This window comes from Phyllobates terribilis, unplaced genomic scaffold (genome assembly GCF_046119375.1).
Source record: "Phyllobates terribilis strain yellow unplaced genomic scaffold, ASM4611937v1 Scaffold_2__4_contigs__length_985480577, whole genome shotgun sequence".
Lineage (NCBI taxonomy): Eukaryota > Metazoa > Chordata > Amphibia > Anura > Dendrobatidae > Phyllobates > Phyllobates terribilis.
The window spans coordinates 519,044,557-519,068,291 of record NW_027362762.1 but is presented as its reverse complement, the minus strand read 5'-3'; the positions used below and the strand labels follow the sequence as shown (position 1 = coordinate 519,068,291).

Below are 23,735 nucleotides of genomic sequence, written 5' to 3'. Positions count from 1 at the left end.
TGCATGCGCGGCACCGGACCAATCAGAAGCCGGCACCTCCCCGCCTCGCGTCACTTCCTGTGACGTCACCGCATCTAGCGCTATTCACCGGCACTTTCACTGCTCTCATTGGCTGACTGCCAAATCCTCCTCCCCTACACCCATACTTATAGCCAGTCCCTCTATACACACACCCTGCTAATATCCAGCGGTGGATACCGCGATCCAGGCAGCACTTTACTTCAGGCTCTTCACCTACACGGTATGTTTTCCTCTCTTATAGCCCTCACCCTATTCCAGTTCCACATATCTTCATGGTATGCACTCTCTCCATAGGATCCCCAGTATTGGGTCCCATCTCCTTCCTCTTTCCTGCTCCCATCCCAGTAATTTGGTAGGTTGCTCCGTTCTTCTTATTTTATTTGCTGGATAAAGGTTACATAGACACATAGACCTCTTCTCTTTATATATGTCTCATAATATATATTGTAATTTTACAATCACTATAATGTCTCTATTTCTGTATATTTCTGTTTATATGCAGTACACTGATGAAGGTCGTGTTGACCGAAACGTCTTTACTGTGGACTGCTAATAAAAGTACCTTTTATATCAATTGGTGTGCTGAGGTTATCACTATATCTCAAGGCTTTGGACCCTACTCAAGCACCCAGGTCCAGTAGTGCTGCGTTTTTTCTTATCATTACTTACACTTTTTTAAATAGAGATATTTGCGGCTGAACAGTGAGCGACACACTCAAACTGTTTTTTTTAAATACAAATGGCCCAAAAGTGGATAATACAGAGGTTTGAACCGTGAAACTGCAAAGCCACACTTGTATTTCTCGGGCCTACACCAGACTATTTTCAACAGATATATTTGTGTCTGAACAATCAGGAGACACTATTTATTTTCTACGGCAAAAAATGCCAAAAGCAGGATAATAGAGATGTTTTACCGTGGAACAGCAAAACCACAGTTATAATTTACTGGTGTATACCAGACTTTTTTGAATATATATATATTTGCGGCTGAACAGTGAGCGACACACTCAAACTGTTTTTTTTAGATACAAATGGCCCAAAAGTGGATAATACAGAGGTTTGAACCGTGGAACTGCAAAACCGCACTTGTATTTCTCGGGCCTACACCAGACTACTTTCAACAGATATATTTGTGTCTGAAAAATCAGGGAGACACTATTATTTTTTTTTTTTACAGCAAAAAATGCAAAAAGCAGGATAATAGAGATTTTTTACCGTGGAACAGCAAAAGCACACTTCTGTCTCTCTGGCCTACACCAGACTATTTTCAACAGATATATTTGTGTCTGAAAAATCAGGGAGACACTATTATTATTTTTATACAGCAAAAAATGCCAAAAACAGGATAATAGAGATGTTTTACCGTGGAACATCAAAACCACAGTAATAATTTACTGGTGTATACCAGACTTTTTTAAATATATATATTTGCGGCTGAACAGTGAGCGACACACTCAAACTGTTTTTTTTAGATACAAATGGCCCATAGAACTGCAAAACCACACTTCTATTTCTCTGGCCTACACCAGACTATTTTCAACAGATATATTTTTGTGTCACAACAGTCAGGAGACACTACTGTTTTTCTTTACAGAAAAAACTACCAAAACCTGAATAATAGAGATTTTTTACCGTGGGATGGCAAAACCACAGTTATTGTTTACTGGGGTATACCACACTTTTTTAAATAGAGATATTTGCGGCTGAACAGTGAGCGACACACTCAAACTGTTTTTTTTAGATACAAATGGCCTAAAAGTGGATAATACAGAGGTTTGAACCGTGGAACTGCAAAACCACACTTGTATTTCTCGGGCCTACACCAGACTATTTTCAACAGATATATTTGTGTCTGAACAATCAGGAGACACTATTTATTTTTTACGGCAAAAAATGCCAAAAGCAGGATAATAGAGATTTTTTTACTGTGGAACAGCAAGACCACAGTTATAATTTACTGGTGTATACCAGGCTTTTTAAGATATATATATATTTGCGGCTGAACAGTGAGCGACACACTCAAACTGTTTTTTTTAGATACAAATGGCCCAAAAATGGATAATACAGAGGTTTGTACCGTGGAACTGCAAAACCACACTTGTATTTCTCGGGCCTACACCAGACTATTTTCAACAGATATATTTGTGTCTGAAAAATCAGGGAGACACTATTATTATTTTTATACAGCAAAAAATGCCAAAAACAGGATAATAGAGATGTTTTACCGTGGAACATCAAAACCACAGTAATAATTTACTGGTGTATACCAGACTTTTTTAAATATATATATTTGCGGCTGAACAGTGAGCGACACACTCAAACTGTTTTTTTTAGATACAAATGGCCCATAGAACTGCAAAACCACACTTCTATTTCTCTGGCCTACACCAGACTATTTTCAACAGATATATTTGTGTCTGAAAAATCAGAGGCACACTTTTTTTTATTTTTTTTTTGGGGGGGGGGGGGGGGGACACCAAAAGGTTAATAGGATGGGTATTTGTACATTGTGAAGGAGGAAAAAAAAAAGAGGATTCAGATTAAAAAAAAGGATTTTTCCTGGCCCCCGGGACCTGGAGCTAAGTCCAGCAATTTCAGCAACAGGGGCAGCACACAGGACTGTAATGCAGCGTTTGCTGGTATAACGACTGCGTCTCCTATACCGCCTGCCTGCCTGCCTGATATACCTGGGATGGATATTAGTCCTGAGAAGGACTGTTTGTTTGATCTGGCAGCCTTTACAGACCCTACACTAACTATTTTGCAGGATATATCTCTCCCTAAATCAGCAGCGCTGTCCCTACACTGTCTGATCCGGAGCGACTGTGTCCAAGATGGCGGCGCCCGGTTTTAAATACTCGAGGTGACGCTGTGTGGCCAGCCAATCACTGTAATGCCCACAAACAACATGGCTGCGGCATTACAGTGACTGGCTGGCAATCCCTGCATGTTCATTGGCTCTGTAAAGAGCGCCAAACATGCAGGGCGGAGACCCGAGCTCCCGCCCGAGTAACCCGGAAATGCTCGGTGCTCGCCGAACATCCCGAGTAGCGTGATGCTCGGGCGAGTACCGAGCAGTGTCGAGCATGTTCGCTCAACACTAATTTTTATAGATCAACGTTGTAAAAATCTGTGAAGCACCTGTGAGTTTAAGGTGCTCACCACACATCGAAATAAATTCTTTGACGGGTCTAATTTCCAAAATGCGGTCACTTGTGGGGGGGGGGGGTTTCCACTGTTTAGGCACATCAGGGGCTCTCCAAACGCAATATGACACCCTCAGACCATTCCATCAAAGTCTGCGTTCCAAAATGTCACTCCTTCCTTTCTGAGCCCTGCCGTGCGCCCAAACAGTAGTTTTCCCCAACATATGGGGTATCTGCATGCTCAGGAGTTGGGGTCCATTTTCTCCTGTTTCCCCTTTGAAAATAAAAAATTTAGGGCTAAAAACTTTTTTGGGAAAAATGTTTTTTTTATCAATTTCATGGCTCAACGTTATAAACTTCTGTGAAGCACCTGGGGGTTCAAGGTGCTCACCATACATCTAGATAAGTTCATCGAGGGGTTTAGTTTCCAAAATGGTGTCACTTGTGGGGGGTTTCCACTGTTTATGCACATCAGGGGCTCTCCAAACGCAACATTGCGCCCTCTAATTATTCAAGCAAATTTTACATTCAAAAAATCAAATGGCGCTTCTTCCCTTCCGAGCCCTGCCATCCACCCAAATAGTGGTTTTCCCCCACATATGGGGCATTAGCTTACTCAGGAGAAATTGCACAGCAACTGATATGGTGCAATTTCTCCTGTTACCCTTATGAAAATGCTAAATTTGGGGCTGAAAAACTTTTTTGTGGGAAAAATGTGAAAATTTTATTTTTACGGCTCAATGTTATAAACGTAATAAAAAAAAATTTTTTTAAAAAAAATGAAAAAAATAATCCCTAAAAATATATTGTACCCATAAATAAATATTATTATGAAAAAAAAGAAACAAACCAATTAAAGTACATATATTTTGTATCGTGGCGTCCGGAACAGCCTGAACTATAAAACTGTCCAACTACCCCTTTCGTGAACACGGTAAAAAAAAAAAAAAAAAAGCGAAGCAAAAAACGATGCTTTATCATCATACCGCTAGACAAAACACGATAAAAAGATGAATGTAAATAAAAATGGTACTGCTGAAAACGTCATCTTGTCCTGAAAAAAACAAGCCGCCATACAGCTCCACCAGCCGAAAAATAAAAAAGTTATAGCTCTCAAAATAAAGCGATACAAAAAAAAATATTTTTTCTATAAAATAGTTTTTACTGTGTAAAAGCGGCAAAAAACCCCCACAAAACTATATAAATGTGATACCGCTGTAAACGTAGTGACCTGAAGAATACAGATACCTTATCAATTTTACCACACGCGAAACGGCACAAAAAAAAACAATTCCTCAATTGTTGGTTTTTGTTTATTCTGTCCCGCAAAAAACAAGCCGTCATGTGACTTTGTCGGCCGAAATATGGAAAAATTATAGCTCTCACAATATGGCGATGCGAAAACTAGTCTTTGCAAAAAAAAAGCGTCTTTTAGTGTGTGACAGCTGTCAATCATAAAAACCTGATATGAATCTGGCATCGCTGTAAATAGCACCGACCTGAAGAAAAAAGTCGCCTAATCACTTATACCGCACGAGGAACGGTGTAAAAAATAAACTAGGGTTAGGGTTGTGCTACGGTTAGGGTTGTGCTAGGGTTAGGGTTATGCTAGGGTTAGGTTAGGGTTAGGGTTGTGCTAGGTTTAGGGTTGTGCTAGGTTTAGGGTTGTGCTAGGGTTAGGGATGTGCTACAGTTTGGGGTGTGTTGGGGTTGGGATTTTATCAAAAGTAAAGAAAAAATGATGACGATACGGCGACTAGTGTTGAGCGCAAGTGCTCGCTACTTGAGTTTGCATCGGGTGCACAGGTATGCACCAAGTATCGCTGGTGCTCGAGTGATATGTTCGAATCTCCACCCCATACGCTTCGCGGCCAAAAAAAACCTTGCAGGGATTGCCTGCCATGCACGAGCGATCCCTGTATTTTTTTTGAGGTGTCTAACAACCGTGAAACATGCGGGATGGGGATTCGAGCTTGTCACTCGAGCACCCGCAATACATGGTGCATACCTGAGTACCCAATGCAAACTCAAGTAGCGAGCACTTGCACTCAAGACTAATGACAACTTATTCAATATGATGACCTAATGTTATCAAATTCTGTCGTACCTCTGGGTTCAAAATGTTCACTATACCCCTTGATAAAATTTTTAAGAGGTGTAGTTTCCAAAATAGAGTCACTTGTGGGGAGTTTCCACTATTTAGGCGCATCAGGGGCTCTCCAAACGGGACATAGCATCCACTCTTGATTCCAGACAATTTTGCATTCAAAAAGGTCACACAGTGCTCCTTCCCTTCTGAACCCTGCCGTACGCCCAAATAGTGTGTTTTCCCCACATATGAGGTATCGGCGTACTCAGGAGAAATTGCACAACAGTTTTTGGTGTCCGTTTTCTCCTATTACCCTTGTGAAAATAAAAAAATTGGGGCTAAAAGACATTTTTGTGGAAAAAGTTAGATTTTCTTATTTTTACGGCTCAATGTTATAAACTTCTGTGAAGCACCTGGGGGTTCAAGGTGCTCACCACACATCTAGATAAGTTCCCTGAGGGGTCTAGTTTCCAAAATGGTGTCACTTGTGGGGGATTTCCACTGTTTAGGCACATTAGGGGATCCCCAAACGCAACATGGCATGCGCTAATTATTCAAGCAAATTTTACATTCAGGAAGTCAAATGGTGCTCCTTACCTTCCGAACCCCGCCGTGCACCCAAACAGTGTTTTTCCCTCACTTATGGGATATTAGCTTACTCAGGAGAAATTGCGCAACAAATTGTATAGTGCAATTTCTCCTGTTACCTTTAGTAAAATGCAAAATTGGAGGCTGAAAAACATTTTTTTGTGGGAAAAATGAGAAAATTAAATTTTTACGACTCAATGTTATAAACTTCTGTGAAGCACCTGGGGGTTCAAGGTACTCACCAGACATCTAGATAAGTTCCCTGGGGGGTCTCGTTTCCAAAATGTTGGTTTACCCCACATATGGGGTATCGGCGTGCTCAGGAGAAATCACAACAAATTTTGGGGTCCATTTTTTCCTGTTACCCTTGCAAAAATTAAGAAATTGGGGTCTAAAGTAACATTTTTGTGAAAAAAAGTTAAATTGTTTTCTTCCACATTCCAAAAATTCATGTGAAGCACCTCAAGTTTTAATAAACTTCTTGAATGTGGTTTTGAGCACCTTGATGGGTGCAGTTTTTAGAATGGTGTCATTTTTGGGTATTTTTGTCATAAAGGCCCCTCAAAGTCACTTCAAATGTGATGTGGTCCCTAAAAAAATGGTTTTGTAAATTTTGTTGGAAAAATGAAAAATCGCTGGTAAACTTTTAACCCTTATAACTTTCTAGCAAAAAAATTTTGGTTCCAAAATTGTGCTGATGTAAAGTAGACGTGGGAAATGTTATTTATTAACTATTTTGTGTGACATTTCTTTAAGGGCATGAAATTTCAAAGTTTGAAAATTGTGAAATTTTCAAAATTTTTGCCAAATTTCCAATTTTTTCACAAATAAATGCAAGTTATATTGAAGAAATTTTACCACTATCATGAAGTACAATATGTCATGAAAAAACAATCTCAGAATCAGTCGGATCCGTTGAAGCGTTCCAGAGTTATAACCTCATAAAGTGACAGTGGTCAGAATTGTAAAAATTGGCCTGGTCATTAACGTGCAAACCACCCTCGGGGTTAAAGATGTTAAGGGCATGAAAATTCAAAGTTTGAAAATTGCTACATTTTTGCCAAATTTCCATTTTTTTCACAAATAAATGCCAGTCAGCAAATTAATTTTACCACTATCATGAAGTACAATATGTCACGAAAAAATAGTCTCCGAATCAGTGGGATCCGTTAAAGCGTTGCAGAGTTATTACCTCATAAAATGACACTGGTCAGAATTGTAAAAAGTCCCACTTGGTATGGCAGAGCTATCTGTCAGGACTGCGAATATTTTTAATTACATTTTGGCCATTTTTGCCCTCTTTCAAGATGGTGTCTTTTGTCTCATGTGCCCCTTTTCTTCCTGCTTTATAACTCCACCCCAGCCTCTAATCAGTGCTAGAGTATTCTGCCTGTGACCTGTTACTGGTGGTTTCCTAGTTTCCTGCTCTGCCCTGCAGACTTGTGTGGATCTTCTGTTAGCTGCTCTCAGAGATTCTGCTGCATTCAGTTGTTACCTGTATTCCTCCTTCTCCTGCTACCTCTGAGCCTCAGTCTTCACCTGCATTCTGCTAACAGGTAAGCTGGTTTCTGCTCTGACTCACCTGCATTAGATAGCTGCAGAGCACGGGACTGTGCTGCACTATCAGGGACTTCCTACCCAGGCCTCCCTGGATTATCTAATATATATATATATATATATTGTATGGACTTCCTTGCATGGACTTGATAAAGACTTCCTTGTTTTCTAGCATCCTCTAGTGTGAACTGTGCTTTACAGATTGCTTTGCTGATTGCATTTAGAGCACGGGACTGTGCTGCATTATCTGGGACTTCCTACCCAGGCCTCCCTGGATTATTTAATATATATTGTTTGGACTTCCTTGCATCTATATATATATTTGTGTATGGGCTTGATATAGACTTCCTTGTTTTCTAACATCCTCTAGTGTGAACTGCGCTTTACAGACTGCTCTGCTGATTGCATTTTCCCCTGAGTGTTTATGGACTTTGAGTTTTCGTCTGCACTTGTTTGAAACACCGTGTGTTTATAATATACACTTTGACACCTATAAGCTGTGTTCTGTTGTATCTTTGTTCCACGCAAAAAGACTCCTGTGGTATCCATTATAATTATTACAGGATACTCTAGCCTAAAATAAGGAGTCTGCTGGAACAATGTCTGCAGAAAGCAAATTAGAGTAGGTGTATTCCGTAATTAGATCTCTTCAGAAGGAGGTGGAAGGTCTGCAAAAGAATCTTGGAGGCATTGAACGTAATGAACAAGCATTTGGACAAACTTTGCAGGACTTAAATACCTGAATGGCGGCTCAGGAAAACAAACTTGCGGGCTTGGACTCCCAGTACGGATGGGCTTTCCAGGACATTAGTACTCAAATGGCGGCACAAGTGACTTTACCGTCTGGGATACCGCCACCAGCTAGCCCACCTAGGTTGCCTCCGTTCAGATTTAATGGTGAACGTGACAAATTTCGTGGCTTTGAGAATCAGTGTATGCTATATCTTGATGTACATGCTGATAGATCTAAGGTATTGTGTGTAATAATGCTGCTGACCTCACGAGCACTCGCCTGGGCGAATTCGATGATCGAGTCTCGTGATCCACGGTTAAATAATTTGGATGATTTCTTAGCCGCTATGGCATTAATGTTTGATGACCCTAACCGCTTTTCAACCGCTGAGTCTGCTTTACTATCTTTACGCCAGGGTAAACGTTCTGTTATTGAATATGCTACTGAATTTTGGAGATTAGCGGTAGATACCAATTGGGACAGTTATGCACAATTGCCTATTTTTAAGAGAGGTCTGTCTAGCATTGTAAAAGATGAATTGGCCCGCTCTGAGTCACCACAAGACCTAGAAATGTTTATACAGCATTGTGTACACATAGACATACGCCTTACTGAACGTAGGCAGGAGAAATTGGCTGTATTTAATCGTATGTATAACTTTTCCCTTCCTCCCAAAGAGCCTGCAGGTAAAACATCTCGGGAGGTAGAAGAAGCGCCCATGCAAATTGATTCTGTGCAGAGGCGTGAGAGTAATGAGTGCCGGGAGCACCGCCTGCGAGAGAGGCTATGTTTCTACTGCGGCCAATCTGACCACTTTCTAATCAACTGTCCCAAGCGGCCTAGCAAAGTGTTAGCAGCGGTAGGAGAGTATGATAACACTGATGATGAATCTGACATCTCTGAATGTAGCCTGCCATTAAATGCTGTATTCCATTCTCTCTCTATGACTACACCTCCCAAGGAGTTGAAGGAAAATAACTCTCACTGTTCACTCTGTTACGGGGCCGGGTGGTGGAACCTCTGTGCCGAGGTGCAAGGAGGGACCCAGAGGGGCGTGACTAAGTATCCACCCGAACCGACCCTGGTCGTACGGCAGCTAACGACACCGTGACCAGGGAGGATCCGGGCTGAGGGACCAGGTACTACTCTGGGGACGACCTTTGTAAGAGAGCAGGTGGCTCCCACTGGTCAGATGGCTGGGACTGACCGGTATGGCGGATGGACACGGCAAGCAGGCAGAAGTCTCTGGTAGCTGGCAGGTGGACACAGTTCGAGAAAGCAGGGCAGGTAGCACCACCATTGAACAAGCGGTGGACACTGCGTTCACACTGGACTGCATACAGGTCAGCACACCACAGCCATTGCCACGCACGTACCATTTCTGATTTATGCTACAAAGTATGCATTGACAGTTTTCAGTTCAGCACCCGTAGTGGATTTTATCCACCCTCATGACCCTTGCCTTGTACACTGATGAAGGTCCCGAGGGACCGAAACGTTAGTCTATTCTATTGTACCTACTTCATTAAAAACTCTATATAATTTTTCACTAAAATCTTGAGTGCCAGGTTTTTCTAATATATTGTATTTGGCTTGGTACCCTACCCGTGCACCAAGAACTGATCAGGAGTGCGATAGTTTTAGTATTTTAGATGGCTGGGACTGACCGGTATGGCGGATGGACAAGGCAAGCAGGCGGAAGTCTCTGGTAGCTGGCAGGTGGATACAGTTCGAAAAAGCAGGGCAGGTAGCAGTCTATAGGTTTTACCAGGAAGATGGTCACAACAAGTGACGGCAGGGTCTCCAGGCAGGCTGGCAGGAAACAGGCAGGTGCTCCCAGGTGAGCGGGCAGACAGACGAGGCGGGTAACTGGCAGGTAACTGGTGGGCGCTCCCAGGTGAGCGGGCAGACAGACGAGGCAGGTAACAGGCAGGTAACTGGTGGACGCTCCCAGGTGAGCGGTCTGATAGACGAGGCAGGCCACAGGCAACTGGTGGACGCTCCCAGGTGAGCGGTCTGACAGACGCGGCAGGTAACAGGCAGGTAACTGGTGGACGCTCCCAGGTGAGCGGTCTGACAGACGAGGCAGGTAACAGTCAGGTAACTGGTGGATGCTCCCAGGTGAGCGGTCAAACAGACAAGGCAAGTAACAAGCTGGCAGGCAGGACGAGAAGTCAGGCTAGCAGCGGAACCTGAGGGCTGAAGCACAGGTGAGACACAGTGCAAACAACTTTGCTCGGCACCTCCATTTTGGAGGAGGTGCCTTATATATGGGAAGTCCTCCGGCAATTGGCCGGGGACCCCTTAGGACGACGCGCGCGGCCCCTTTAAGAGAGGGGGAGCGCGCGCGCGCCCTAAGCACAGTGCCCAGGAAGGAGCGCGCGCCGGCAGCAGCGAGGGAAGGAGCGCAGGAGGACGCCGCGCGCTGAACAGGAAGGTGAGAGGGACGGCGTCTCTGCCTAGCAGGAGGCAGAGACGCCGATGCTACACACTCCCTATTAAGATCCTGTGTTCAGGGCAGTGGATTTCCATTGCAGCTATGATTGACTCTGGTGCAGGGGGCAACTTTATGGACATTACATTTGCCCAAAAACATGGTATTGAGATACAGCGAAGAGCCTCTCCAATTACCATGGAAACAGTGGATGGGTCACCTTTAATCTCCGGGCCTGTGGATCAGGAGACTGTACCTCTTAAGATTTTGTTGGAGTCTAATCATCAAGAGCAACTTTCTTTCTTGTTAATTTCTTCTCCTCATTTACCTGTGATTTTAGGCATCCCTTGGTTGCGTTCTCAGAACCCGACTATCAACTGGGAGACCAAGGAGATTATTTTTCCGACTAGGAGCAACCCAGCGTTAACTGAAGCTGTCCCTGAGTCCACCGATACAAAATTTACTGTACAGGTATTCACTTTACCTTCAGCGTATAAAGCATTCTCTGACCTCTGTGACAAGAAGAAAGCAGATCAGCTTCCTCCACATAGGCATTATGACTGTCCCATTGAGCTGCTTTCTGGGGCGGCTATTCCTTTTAGCAACATATATCCTTTGGCAGCACCTGAACTTCGAGCCTTGAAGGAGTATATTGATGAAAATCTGGCCAAAGGCTTTATACGTCCTTCTTCCTCACCAGCAGGGGCGCCTATATTTTTTGTAAAAAAGAAGGATGGGACCATAAGACCCTGTATTGACTATCGGGAACTCAATAAGGTAACCATACGGAATCGTTATCCTTTGCCTTTGATTCCAGAATTATTGGAAAGAGTCCGCCATGCCAAGCTGTTCTCTAAATTAGATCTTCGTGGGGCTTATAATTTGGTGCGTATTCGTTCCGGTGATGATTGGAAGACAGCATTCAGATGCCGGTAAGGACACTTTGAATATCTGGTGATGCCCTTCGGGCTTTGTAATGCCCCTGCGACATTTCAACATCTGGCTAATGACATTTTTAGAGATTTATTGGATCAGTTTGTGGTGATCTATTTGGACGATATTTTTATTTTTTCTGACTCTCTACAGGAACATGAAGAACATGTCAAAACTGTTTTGAAACGTCTGAAAGAGAACCATCTGTATATTAAGCCGGAGAAGTGTGAGTTCCATCGTTCTGAGATAACCTAAAAACTGTATGTCATCTCTCCTCAGGGACTGAACATGGAATCTGGTAAGATTCAGGCAATCCTTGACTGGCCAGTACCCAGGAACGTTAAAGAGGTCCAACATTTTATTGGTTTTGCAAATTTCTATAGACGTTTTATTAGAAATTTTTCTGACATTGTCCATCCCATTACTTCCTTGACAAAGAAGGAAATGCCCTTTAAGTGGTCATTACAGGCTCAAGAGGCTTTTGATCGACTTAAGGCTTGTTTCACCTGAGCACCGCTTTTGATTCACCCAGACCCAGCACTTCCTTTCATTGTGGAGGTGGACGCTTCTGATAATGCTTTAGGGGCCATTCTCTCCCAAAGAACTGGAGAGAAGAGTCTGCTACACCCTTGTGCTTTCTTTTCCCATAGACTTACTTCAGCTGAGAAAAATTACGATGTGGGAGACAAGGAACTGCTATCTATCATTGTAGCTTTCAAAGATTGGAGGCATCATCTGCAAGGAGCCACACAACAGATCGTAGTGCTGACTGACCATCGCAATTTGGAGTTTCTCAGATCCGCTCGATGTCTTTCTCCTCGTCAGGCTCGTTGGAATCTATTTTTAAATCAATTTAATTTTGTTATTTCGTACCGTCCAGGTTCTCGTAATGGGAAGGCTGATGCTTTATCCCGAATCCATGCTGCGGATTCAATACCTGGAGCCCCGTCCAAGACCATTCTATCCGATGCCAACTTCATCGGAGTTATCCACGATCAGGACTTGTGGAAGGAGTTCAAGGAGGCTTATGATGGTGATGTATTTCTGGCCAATCCACCTGTTGATATTAATCTTGTCCTTAAGGGTGGCATGTGGTTCAGGGATCGACGTATCTACGTCCCTGAGGCCGTTCGTCTGCAGATCCTCAAGTTGGTCCATGACTCCAAGGTGGCTGGTCACAGGGGGGTACAGAAGACACGAGTTCCTAAGCCGATTTTTCTGGTGGCCGACTTGCCTGAAGGATACTAAGGACTATGTTCTCTCTTGCGAGGTATGTGCTCGTTATAAGACTCCTCGTATGTCACCTACGGGTCTTCTTCAACCATTACCTGTTCCGTCCCGCCAATGGGAGTCTATCTCAATGGACTTCATTGTGGAGCTGCCTACATCAGGTGGCATGAATACGATCCTGGTGGTAGTGGATCGCCTGACTCATTTTGTTCCTTGCCCTGGTCTTCCCTCAGCTAAGGATACAGTGAACTTGGTTATACAGAATGTTTTTCGGCTGCATGGGGTCCCGGATGAAATCATCTCTGACCATGGAGTGCAGTTTACCTCAAGATTCTGGAAGGAGTTTTGCTCTGCACTCAATATTAATGTCTGTCTTTCTTCCGCTTATCACCCCCAGACGAACGGTCAAACCAAGAGTACCAACCAGACCTTGGAACAATATCTACGATGCTATGTCAGCCATCTTCAGGATGATTGGTTGGAGTTACTCCCATTAGTTGAATTCTCATATAACAATTCTCAGAGTGCCTCCACTAAGTTCACACCTTTCTTTGCCAATCTGAGTTACCATCCGAGTATCTTACCTAGGTCTCCGATTAATGCTCCGGTTCCAGCTGTAGAGGAGAGGCTGACTGCAATGAGGCAAAATCTGGAGGTTCTGAAGGAATCTTTGACCTCAGCTCAGGAACGTTACAAGAAATCGGCTGATAGATTCCGTAAACCGGCACCCATGTTCAAGGTAGGAGATTCCGTGTGGTTATCCGCTAAAAATATGAAGTTGAAGGTTCCTTCACAGAAACTTGGACAGAAATTCATCGGCCCTTTCAAGATCAACGGTATTGTGAGCTCTGTGGCCTGCCGTCTGAAGTTGCCTAGGACTATGAAGGTACACCCAGTTTTCCATGTTTCTTTACTAAAGTCTGTATCTCCTAATACCTTCCAGGGATGTGTTGTGCCACCTCCGCAGCCTGTGGTGATTGATGGGCAGGAACAATTTGTGGTGGAAGAGATTATTGATTCTAGGTTTTGCAGGAATCGGCTCCAATATCTGATAAGATGGCAGGGGTATCCCCCTGAAGAAGACTCTTGGGAACCTGTGGAAAACATCAATGCCCAACAGAAAATTTCTCGTTTCCATCAGAAATTCCCTGAGAAACCGGGTCCAGGATCGTCCTGAGGCCGTTTCTAAGGAGGGAGTAATGTCAGGACTGCGAATATTTCTAATTACATTTTGGCCATTTTTGCCCTCTTTCAAGATGGTGTCTTTTGTCTCATGTGCCCCTTTTCTTCCTGCTTTATAACTCCACCCCAGCCTCTAATCAGTTCTAGAGTATTCTGCCTGTGACCTGTTCCTGGTGGTTTCCTAGTTTCCTGCTCTGCCCTGCAGACTTGTGTGGATCTTCTGTTACCTGCTCTCAGAGATTCTGCTGCATTCAGTTGTTACCTGTATTCCTCCTTCTCCTGGCTGCTCCTGCTGCTACCTCTGAGCCTCAGTCTTCACCTGCATTCTGCTGACAAGTAAGCTGGTTTCTGCTCTGACTCACCTGCATTAGATAGTGCAGCACAGTCCCATGCTCTGCAGCTATCAGGGACTTCCTACCCAGGCCTCCCTGGATTATCTAATATATATATTGTATGGACTTCCTTGCATGGACTTGATAAAGACTTCCTTGTTTTCTAGCATCCTCTAGTGTGAACTGTGCTTTACAGATTGCTTTGCTGATTGCATTTAGAGCACGGGACTGTGCTGCATTATGTTGGACTTCCTACCCAGGCCTCCCTGGATTATTTAATATATATTGTTTGGACTTCCTTGCATCTATATATATATTTGTGTATGGACTTGATATAGACTTCCTTGTTTTCTAACATCCTCTAGTGTGAACTGCGCTTTACAGACTGCTCTGCTGATTGCATTTTCCCCTGAGTGTTTATGGACTTTGAGTTTTCGTCTGCACTTGTTTGAAACACCGTGTGTTTATAATATACACTTTGACACCTAAAAGCTGTGTTCTGTTGTATCTTTGTTCCACGCAAAAAGACTCCTGTGGTATCCATTATAATTATTACACTATCATAGAGAATGAATGGAGCGGTCATTGAGACACCTGGTGGCTCCTAATTAAATTTATCACAAAAAGGTTTAGAATTATGGAAGATCCGTTTGTAAGAGTAGGTGCGAGTCGATTCACACGTCCCATCACATCGGCTACAACAGTGCTGTATGGTTGCTGCACAGGAGCAGTAGTACAGCCTCGTACCTGACCGCTTATGCAGCTTATACATTTTTTCTTGTTTCAGGGAAAGGTACCTGTAGCTGGTGGAGATGACCGAGCTTCTGACAATGATGCTTCTTAAATTTGGGGGTTTCCTGAATTACAGAAGTAGGGGGTCTGGAAATATGGATTGTAATCGGGCATCTTTTTGTAGTAAGGGTTGAAGTTTCCTTGCAGCTCTCCTTAGCACCTCCAGATTTGGGTTGTGGGTGACTACTAGAGGCTCCCGGTTGATTTCTTGTTTGGTTTTGTAATGTAGGAGATGATTCCTTGATATTCTTGTGGCTTTTGTAATCTGGTTCTCAATTGTTCTTGGATGGTAGCCCTGATTCAAAAAGGTCTTTCTGAGGCCACCAAGGTGTTTGTCTCTATAGGGTTGGAACATATCCGATTGTATCTGATGACTTGGCTGTAGACAATAGAGTTTTTTATGTGTTTCGGATGGAAACTGTCCCATTTAAGGTATCTTGGAAGGTCGATAGGCTTCCGGTACAAGGATGTCTCTATTTCATTTTTCTGTAGCTTGATGATGGTGTCCAAAAAGTTGATTTCAGTACAGGAGTAGTTGAGTGTTAGGTTGATGGTGGGATGAAATTGATTAAAGAAGTTGTGCACTACTTTATATTCTCCCAATGTATTCCCCCTGGGGCCCATAAGACTTTTTGTAAATGCCTTCCGTTGCAGATAATGTCTGTGAGCGGCGCTATCGGTGGCCGCTCATAGGCATCACGTGCCGGGGCCAGTGTTTGGTGATAGGGGCCTGCCTGCCTGAGGGCCGGGACTGGGGTCTGGCTGTGTGCCGCCGAGGCCTGCCTGGGGACCAGTAGTGGTGGCGGCAGCAGCAAAGGAGGTGGAGGTGAGATGCTGCAGGTGTCTGGCTGGGGGCCGCGGGTGTCTGGCTGGGGCTGGACTGGATGCGGGCAGTGTCTGGCTGTGGGCCGGGGCGGTGAGCGGCGCAGGTTTCCGGTGTAAGCGACCATCTTCTTGAGGCTGTGGTCTACAGGAAAATGGCCGCCCGAGAACAAGTCAGCGCATGCCATTTTCCTGTGGATCACAGCTTCAGGAAGTGGCCGTGCACACCGGAAACCTGCGCCGCTCACCGGCCCGCAGCCAGACACTGGCCGCAACCAGTCCAACCCGCGCTGGCCCCCAGCCAGACACCCGCAGCCCCCAGCCATACAACCATAGCATCTCACCTCATCCTCCTTTGCTGCCGCCGCCACCACCACCGCCACCTTGAAGGAGGGAGATCCCGCTCCGCCACCACCACAGGTACGCAACGTTCGGACCATTTTCCTCCCAAATGTGGGGGGAAAAAAGTGCGTCTTATAGTCCCAAAAATACGGTATATATTTTTTCCCTGTATAAAACCATTAGAAATCTTGCAATTTTCACAGTGGCCAATGGGGATATTTTAAGATGCCTTTTCACTAGCCACTTATCAGGAGTGAGTGTTCCTAAGTGAAATAATGTTTAATCTAGCTTTAAAATCATTGTTTTTGGAAGCATATTGTCCTGTGTAAACAGATGTCCTGCTGAGAACAGTGACAGTTTTTGCATACAGAACAATCGATACTACAGAATACTACCGATTATTCTAAGTGCATGAAAAATGTGGTTGGCCCATCTAAGGGCCTGTACACACGTTGTAGATTTGTCGTGATTTTGTCACTTTTTTTTTCTGTGCAGATTTGTCACAAAACCTGATGGATGTGAGCTATGTACCTGAGGAAGCGGACGGGACATCCGAGAAACGCGTAGTGTTATAGCTTTCCAATAAAGTCTGATATTAATCCATCTGACTGATTTATTCTGGAGGAAGCACGGCTCCCACTGGCACCATCTTTATCCACTTACCAACATTCATACGAAGTATCCCGAGGGATTTGTGGCTGCTGCAGTACCTTGTCTTATGCCTTTTCCATGAGTTGTGCATGTCACAACCCATAAAGGTGAGCAATTTTCATTTCTTACCTTCACAATTGTTATCGGATAACCGCGCAATTTTGCTGCCCTTTCTTTGCTCTTTCTTCTGTTTGGAACAGCAGTCTCAATTGAGCTACTGCTCTTAAGTGCTAAATCAGGAATCTTTCATAGTTATGGTTGTAGGGATATATAGGCAAAAAATGAAACAGCACCATGTAGTTTCAATCCTGGGTGCAAGGCCCACCAACAAATATTCCTTTTGTGGCTATAATATCAGTAAAAAAAGCAGGCAGCACTCCATAAACTTTTTTTGCATGAAAAAATGGACTTTAATTGTCCATATGGTGTGGCAACGTTTCAGGTGAACTCGGCCTTTCTCAAGCAGTGTTTTAGGTACAAGTCTGTGATATATATAGCAAGATTATATCATTACAAAATTCTAATATCATTAGTGCATAAAAAAGAGTGATATACATTTCATTATTAGTCCATATTATTGCAGTCAAATGTGCATATGTACAATACATAGAATGCTTTATCAACAATTCATTCTAGATAAAAGTGCTTACATATCAAGTGCTTTGTGCTTAAGGATTCAATATTAATATCATGTGCTCACTAATTAATTTTGGGGTATGACTCAGCCAGTATATTTTATGTAATCCACTCCACATGTATAGCACCGACATCACGCATCCGGAACCATGCAACTGCGCATGTTTGTTTGCGTCATAGCCTCCTAGCCAATCATATTGCCTAGAGCTCCAGTACAGCATCAAGTAGCAGAGCTTCCCATACTCTCGCGACTCTTACATCAGTCAGGGCTTCTACAATAAAGAATCTGTATCTGGGGCTCTTACAGTTGAGAACCCATAGTCCCACTGCCTCACAGTATAATCTCCCTCTCTGATGGGAAGAAACTTTCCTTCCTCTAGCTATATAGAAGGGTCCCTATCATCGTTGCTGTCCAGGTGTACAAATATCACTGAGACGCTCTTGTGTTGTTCCCTCGTCTATTTGCACATGGTAGTGGGCTCGTCTTCAGGCCTTTAGTTTCTCCATGCTCAGCCCAAGTTTAATAGCTGGTCCTGGTTGTAAAAAAAAATGTTGACATATAATGTCTGCACTAATGACTCGTATAGAGGTAGTTTCAAATGGAGTCTCTGTTGTTGGACAGGATTCTTACTAACCCCTGAGTTTTACCAAGCTCCTGTGTTGGGAGCCAGTAGTCGATATAACAAATCAGTTCATGATTTTCTTCCTATGTATGTACATGTGTGTGAGTATGTGTGTATGTATATATATATACATATATAGAGTGGTGGCCAAAAGTATTGGCACCCCTGCAATTCTGTCAGATAATACTCAGTTTCTTCCTGAAAATGATTGCAATCACAAATTCTTTGGTCTTATTATCTTCATTTAATTTGCTTGCAAGGAAAAAACACAAAAGAGAATGAAGCAAAAATCAAATCATTGATCATTTCACACAAAACTCCAAAAATGGGCCAGACAAAAGTATTGGCACCCTCAGCCTAATACTTGGTTGCACAACCTTTAGCCAAAATAACTGCGAACAACCGCTTCCGGTAACCATCAATGAGTTTCTTACAATGCTCTGCTCGAATTGTAGACCATTCTTCTTTGGCAAACTGCTCCAGGTCCCTGATATTTGAAGGGTGCCTTCTCCAAATTGCCATTTTGAGATCTCTCCACAGGTGTTCTATATGATTCAGGTCTGGAATCATTGCTGGCTACCTTAGAAGTCTCCAGTGCTTTCTCTCAAACCATTTTATAGTGCTTTTGGAAGTGTGTTTTGGGTCATTGTCCTGCTGGAAGACCCATGACTTCCTAGTGAGACCCAGCTTTCTCACACTGGGCCCTACATTATGCTGCAAAATTTGTTGGTAGTCTTCAGACTTCATAAAGCCATGCACACGGTCAAGCAGTCCAGTGCCAGAGGCAGCAAAGCAACCCCAAAACATCAGGGAACCTCCGCCATGTTTGAATGTAGGGACCGTGTTCTTTTCTTTGAATGCCTCTTTTTTTTTTCCTGTACACTCTATGTTGATGCTTTTTCGCAAAAAGCTCTACTTTTGTCTCATCTGACCAAAGAACATTCTTCCAAAACGTTTTAGGCTTTCTCAGGTAAGTTTTGGCAAACTCCAGCCTGGCTTTTTTATGTCTCAGGGTAAGAAGTGGGGTCTTCCTGGGTATCCTACCATACAGTCCCTTTTCATTCAGACGCCGACGGATAGTACGGGTTGACACTGTTGTACCCTCGGACTGCAGGGCAGCTTGAACTTGTTTGGATGTTAGTCGAGGTTCTTTATCCACCATCCGCACAATCTTGCGTTGAAATCTCTCGTCAATTTTTCTTTTCCGTCCACATCTAGGGAGGTTAGCCACAGTGCCATGGGCTTTAAACTTCTTGATGACACTGCGCACGGAAGACACAGGAACATTCAGGTCTTTGGAGATGGACTTGTAGCCTTGAGATTGCTCATGCTTCCTCACAATTTGGTTTCTCAAGTCCTCAGACAGTTCTTTGGTCTTCTTTCTTTTCTCCATGCTCAATGTGGTACACACAAGGACACAGGACAGAGGTTGAGTCAACTTTAATCCATGTTAACTGGCTGCAAGTGTGATTTAGTTATTGCCAACACCTGTTTGGTGCCACAGGTAAGTTACAGGTGCTGTTAATTACACGAATTAGAGAAGCATCACATGATTTTTCAAACAGTGCCAATACTTTTGTCCACCCCCATTTTTAGGTTTGGTGTGGAATTATATCCAATTTGGTTTTAGGACAATTCTTTTTGTGTTTTTTCATTGAAGACAAATTAAATGAAGATAATAATACCAAAGAATTTGTGATTGCAAACATTTTCAGGAAGAAACTGAGTATTATCTGACAGAATTGCAGGGGTGCCAATACTTTTGGCCACCACTGTATATATATATATATATAATATATATACAGTGCCTACAAGTAGTATTCAACCCCCTGCAGATTTAGCTGGTTGACACATGCGGAATTAACTTGGCATTGTGACATTTGTACTGTAGATCAGCCTGGAAGTGGGAAATGCACTGCAGCAAATTTTGTTTTTGTTTTTTTTTTTTTGTTTTTTTTTTTTTAAACGTTAAAAGTTAATTCAGAGTGTCATTTATTATTCAACCCCTCAAACCACAAGAATTCTGTTTGGTCCCCCTAAAGTATTAAGAAGTAGTTCAGGCACCAAAAATAATGAGCTTCACATGTGTGGATTAAAGATCTCTTTTGCCAGCCTTTTCTGACTATTTAAGACCCTCCCCAAACTTGTGAACAGCACTCAGACATGGTCAACATGGGAAAGACAAAGGAGCATTCCAAGGCCATCAGAGACAAGATCGTGGAGGGTCACAAGGCTGGCAAGGGGTACAAAACCCTTTCCAATGGGTTGGGCCTACCTGTCTCCACTGTTGGGAGCATCATCCGTAAGTGGAAGGCTTATGGAACTACTGTTAGCCTTCCACGGCCTGGACAGCCTTTGAAAGTGTCCTCCCGTGCCGAGGCCAGGCTTGTCCGAAGAGTCAAGGCTAACCCAAGGACAACAAGGAAGGAGCTCCGGGAAGATCTCATGGTAGTGGGGACATTGGTTTCAGTCAATACCATAAGTAACGTACTCCACCGCAATGGTCTCCGTTCCAGACGAGCCCGTAAGGTACCTTTACTTTCAAAGCGTCATGTCAAGGCTCGTCTACAGTTTGCTCATGATCACTTGGAGGACTCTGAGACAGACTGGTTCAAGGTTCTATGGTCTGATGAGACCAAGATCGAGATCTTTGGTGCCAACCACACACGTGACGTTTGGAGACTGGATGGCACTGCATATGACCCCAAGAATACCATCCCTACAGTCAAGCATGGTGGTGGCAGCATCATGCTGTGGGGCTGTTTCTCAGCCAAGGGGCCTGGCCATCTGGTCCGCATCCATGGGAAGATGGATAGCACGGCCTACCTGGAGATTTTGGCCAAGAACCTCCGCTCCTCCATCAAGGATCTTAAGATTGGTCGTAATTTCATCTTCCAACAAGACAACGACCCAAAGCACACAGCCAAGAAAACCAAGGCCTGGTTCAAGAGGGAAAAAGTCAAGGTATTGGAGTGGCCTAGTCAGTCTCCTGACCTTAACCCAATTGAAAACTTGTGGAAGGAGCTCAAGAATAAAGTCCACATGAGACACCCAAAGAACCTAGATAACTTGGAGAAGATCTGCATGGAGGAGTGGGCCAAGATAACTCCACAGACCTGTGCTGGCCTGATCAGGTCTTATAAAAGACGATTATTAGCTGTAATTGCAAACAAGGGTTATTCCACAAAATATTAAACATAGGGGTTTAATAATAATTGACCCACACTTTTATGTTTAAAATTTAATAAAATTCAACTGAGCAACATAACTTTTTGGTTTGTAAGATTTATGCTTCTGTTCATAAAACCTACTCTCGTTTGCAGTATGAAGGCTCTAACTTATTTGCATCTTATCAAACCAGCTAAATCTGCAGGGGGTTGAATACTACTTGTAGGCACTGTATATATATATATATATATATATATATATATATATATATATATATATATATATATATATATATATATATATATATATATATATATATATATATATATATATATATATATATATATATATATATATATATATATATATATATATAATATTACACGTGTGTGTATTTATGGCACGACTGAGGGTAAGGGCATTTACTTAGGCCTCTTCCATCAATTCCAGAGCCCAGACTCCCTGTGTTGTTAACATTGACACCGCAGGAGTGATGGTCTACGCTTCCCTATCAGGGGTTCTGATGAGGAACCCAGCGTTGGTAATGGCAGGGGATGTTATCTGCCAGACTGCATATTTCCTTAGTTTCATTAATATTCAGCCCTTTACTTATTTTAAAAATTGACTGTGTTATAAGTATAATCTATCTAACATTCACAGCAGTTCATTATTGGTGTTGGGGCACAACAGGGTATGTCTCACTCTTCGTTTTCTGCTGCATAATTGGTTTACCACTTTCATACTGAATTTGGGCATTATAGAAATATATCAGACACTCACTATGATGATTTATCTATGCAGATTTCTTTAGTTGTCTATAGTTCTTTTGATCTTTCAGATCATTTCTATATCTAACCTGGTCCTTGCCTGGGATTTTGGTCCTTGGGGCTTCTGTACCCACCCTGGTGCTATTTCTCTGGTACGCCAATGGTGCTGTCTGGAGGGACATTTTGGAAAAAGGGAATTAGACCTACCAGTAATTAGGTTTCCAATTAGTCCCTCAGGACAGCACCCTTATTTTCCCTCCATTATGTTTATCTTTAGGCTTCCACAAGATTGATCTTCCTGCAGAGCATTCATCCATCAAGTTGCCATGGCTTGAGATCGAGCTGAAACCGTTAAAAGGTTTTTTACATATGAGTTTATAGTGGCTCATATAGACGATTTACATCCATTCTTCTGCGGTACTTTGAAAAACACTGGATGGTAAATGTGGGAGGGGCCTTTTAAAATCTCTGCAATACTGTCCCGCTATAGGTCAAAGAAGGGCTACCTCCAATGGTGCTGTCATGAGGGACTACTTGGAAACCGTATTACCGGTAGGTCTATTTCCCTTTTTTTTATCAATCAATAGACGCCGCAAAGAGAGAAAAATGACAGAATTGTGTTCAGAAGTCCGCTAAAATATGTATTACGCAGTTATCAAAACATAGCTACATCAAAATGGTGTCAATAAAAATGTCAGCTTGCCACTCAAACATACGCTTCATGCAGCTCCATCGACTGAAAAATGAAACCTTAGTGGGTCCCGGAAAAAGGCAACAAAAACCACTTGAAAAAAGTATATATAAAAGTTTGGTGTCACCATAAGTGGACTGACCTGTAGAATCATATTGCCAGGATATTTTTACAGCACAATGTTTTGTTTTTGTTTTTTTTGCCATGTCACCACACTTTAATTTTTTCTCACGTTTTCCAGTACATAGTACAATAGTACAATTTAGTAATTCACAACTACAACTTGTCCTGGAAAAAAACAAGCCATCATATGACCATTTCAACTGAAAAAATAAACAAGATATGGCATTTGGAAAAAGATTGGGAAGGGTTAAGTATTCAGTTGTTTAAAAAAAAACATGCAGACTAGATTTCCAAATCTTACCCATGTACCCATTAGATTAGATTTCCAGATCTGTGAATAGGTCGCACTTTAGACTATGTTATGATTTGTCATCAGTTCTTAAGGTTATGCCAACTACATTGCCAAATGACTCACAACCTTATCTTAAAAGAATGCAGATACGAATAGAACATGTGCACATTTTTTTTTTTAAGTCTATAACTGAAGAATTTTTAAAGTAGAATAATTATGACATTATGATGTCCTGTTTTAAAGGCAACCTGTCGCCAGGTTCTTCCCATGTAACCTACAGCCACCACCTTTCAGCCCTGTGTTACAGCATTCTGGAATGCTGTAGGTAAGTCTCCAAACCACCCTGCAAAAGAATAAAAGACCCTTTTATTATACTCGCCTACAGGGAGCATCGGTCCGATGGGCGTCGCTGGTCTTGGTCCGGGGCCTCCTCTCTTCTTGCAGTGCCATCCTCCTTCTCTGCTTTGTGTGGATGACACCTCCTACGTCATCCACACAGTGTTTCCCATCCCGCTCCTGTGTAGTCGTACTTCTCTCTGCCTTGCTGAGCAAAATACTATTCTGCGAATCCACACGAAGC

General features: G+C 43.0%; 2 long non-coding RNA genes across 5 annotated transcripts in view; both read left to right on the top strand.

Annotated features, from left to right (window-relative positions):
* Positions 1 to 23,735, top strand: part of LOC141219049 (uncharacterized) — a 78,960-nt gene that overhangs the window by 18,671 nt on the left and 36,554 nt on the right. The window contains exons 1-6 of one of the 4 annotated variants that reach the window (XR_012287694.1): positions 7,220 to 7,403; positions 10,912 to 11,042; positions 11,389 to 11,503; positions 11,658 to 11,730; positions 16,700 to 16,962; positions 22,327 to 22,601. This is a non-coding gene — a long non-coding RNA (uncharacterized lncRNA). Of the gene's footprint in view, positions 1 to 7,219; positions 7,404 to 10,911; positions 11,043 to 11,388; positions 11,504 to 11,657; positions 11,731 to 16,699; positions 16,963 to 22,326; positions 22,602 to 23,735 lie in introns of those variants that run through there. The other 3 variants (XR_012287700.1, XR_012287688.1, XR_012287682.1) reach the window with 3 other exon arrangements.
* Positions 18 to 595, top strand: LOC141252853 (uncharacterized). Its single transcript, XR_012314130.1, has 3 exons — positions 18 to 241; positions 316 to 373; positions 524 to 595. It is a non-coding gene; the product is annotated as an uncharacterized lncRNA (long non-coding RNA).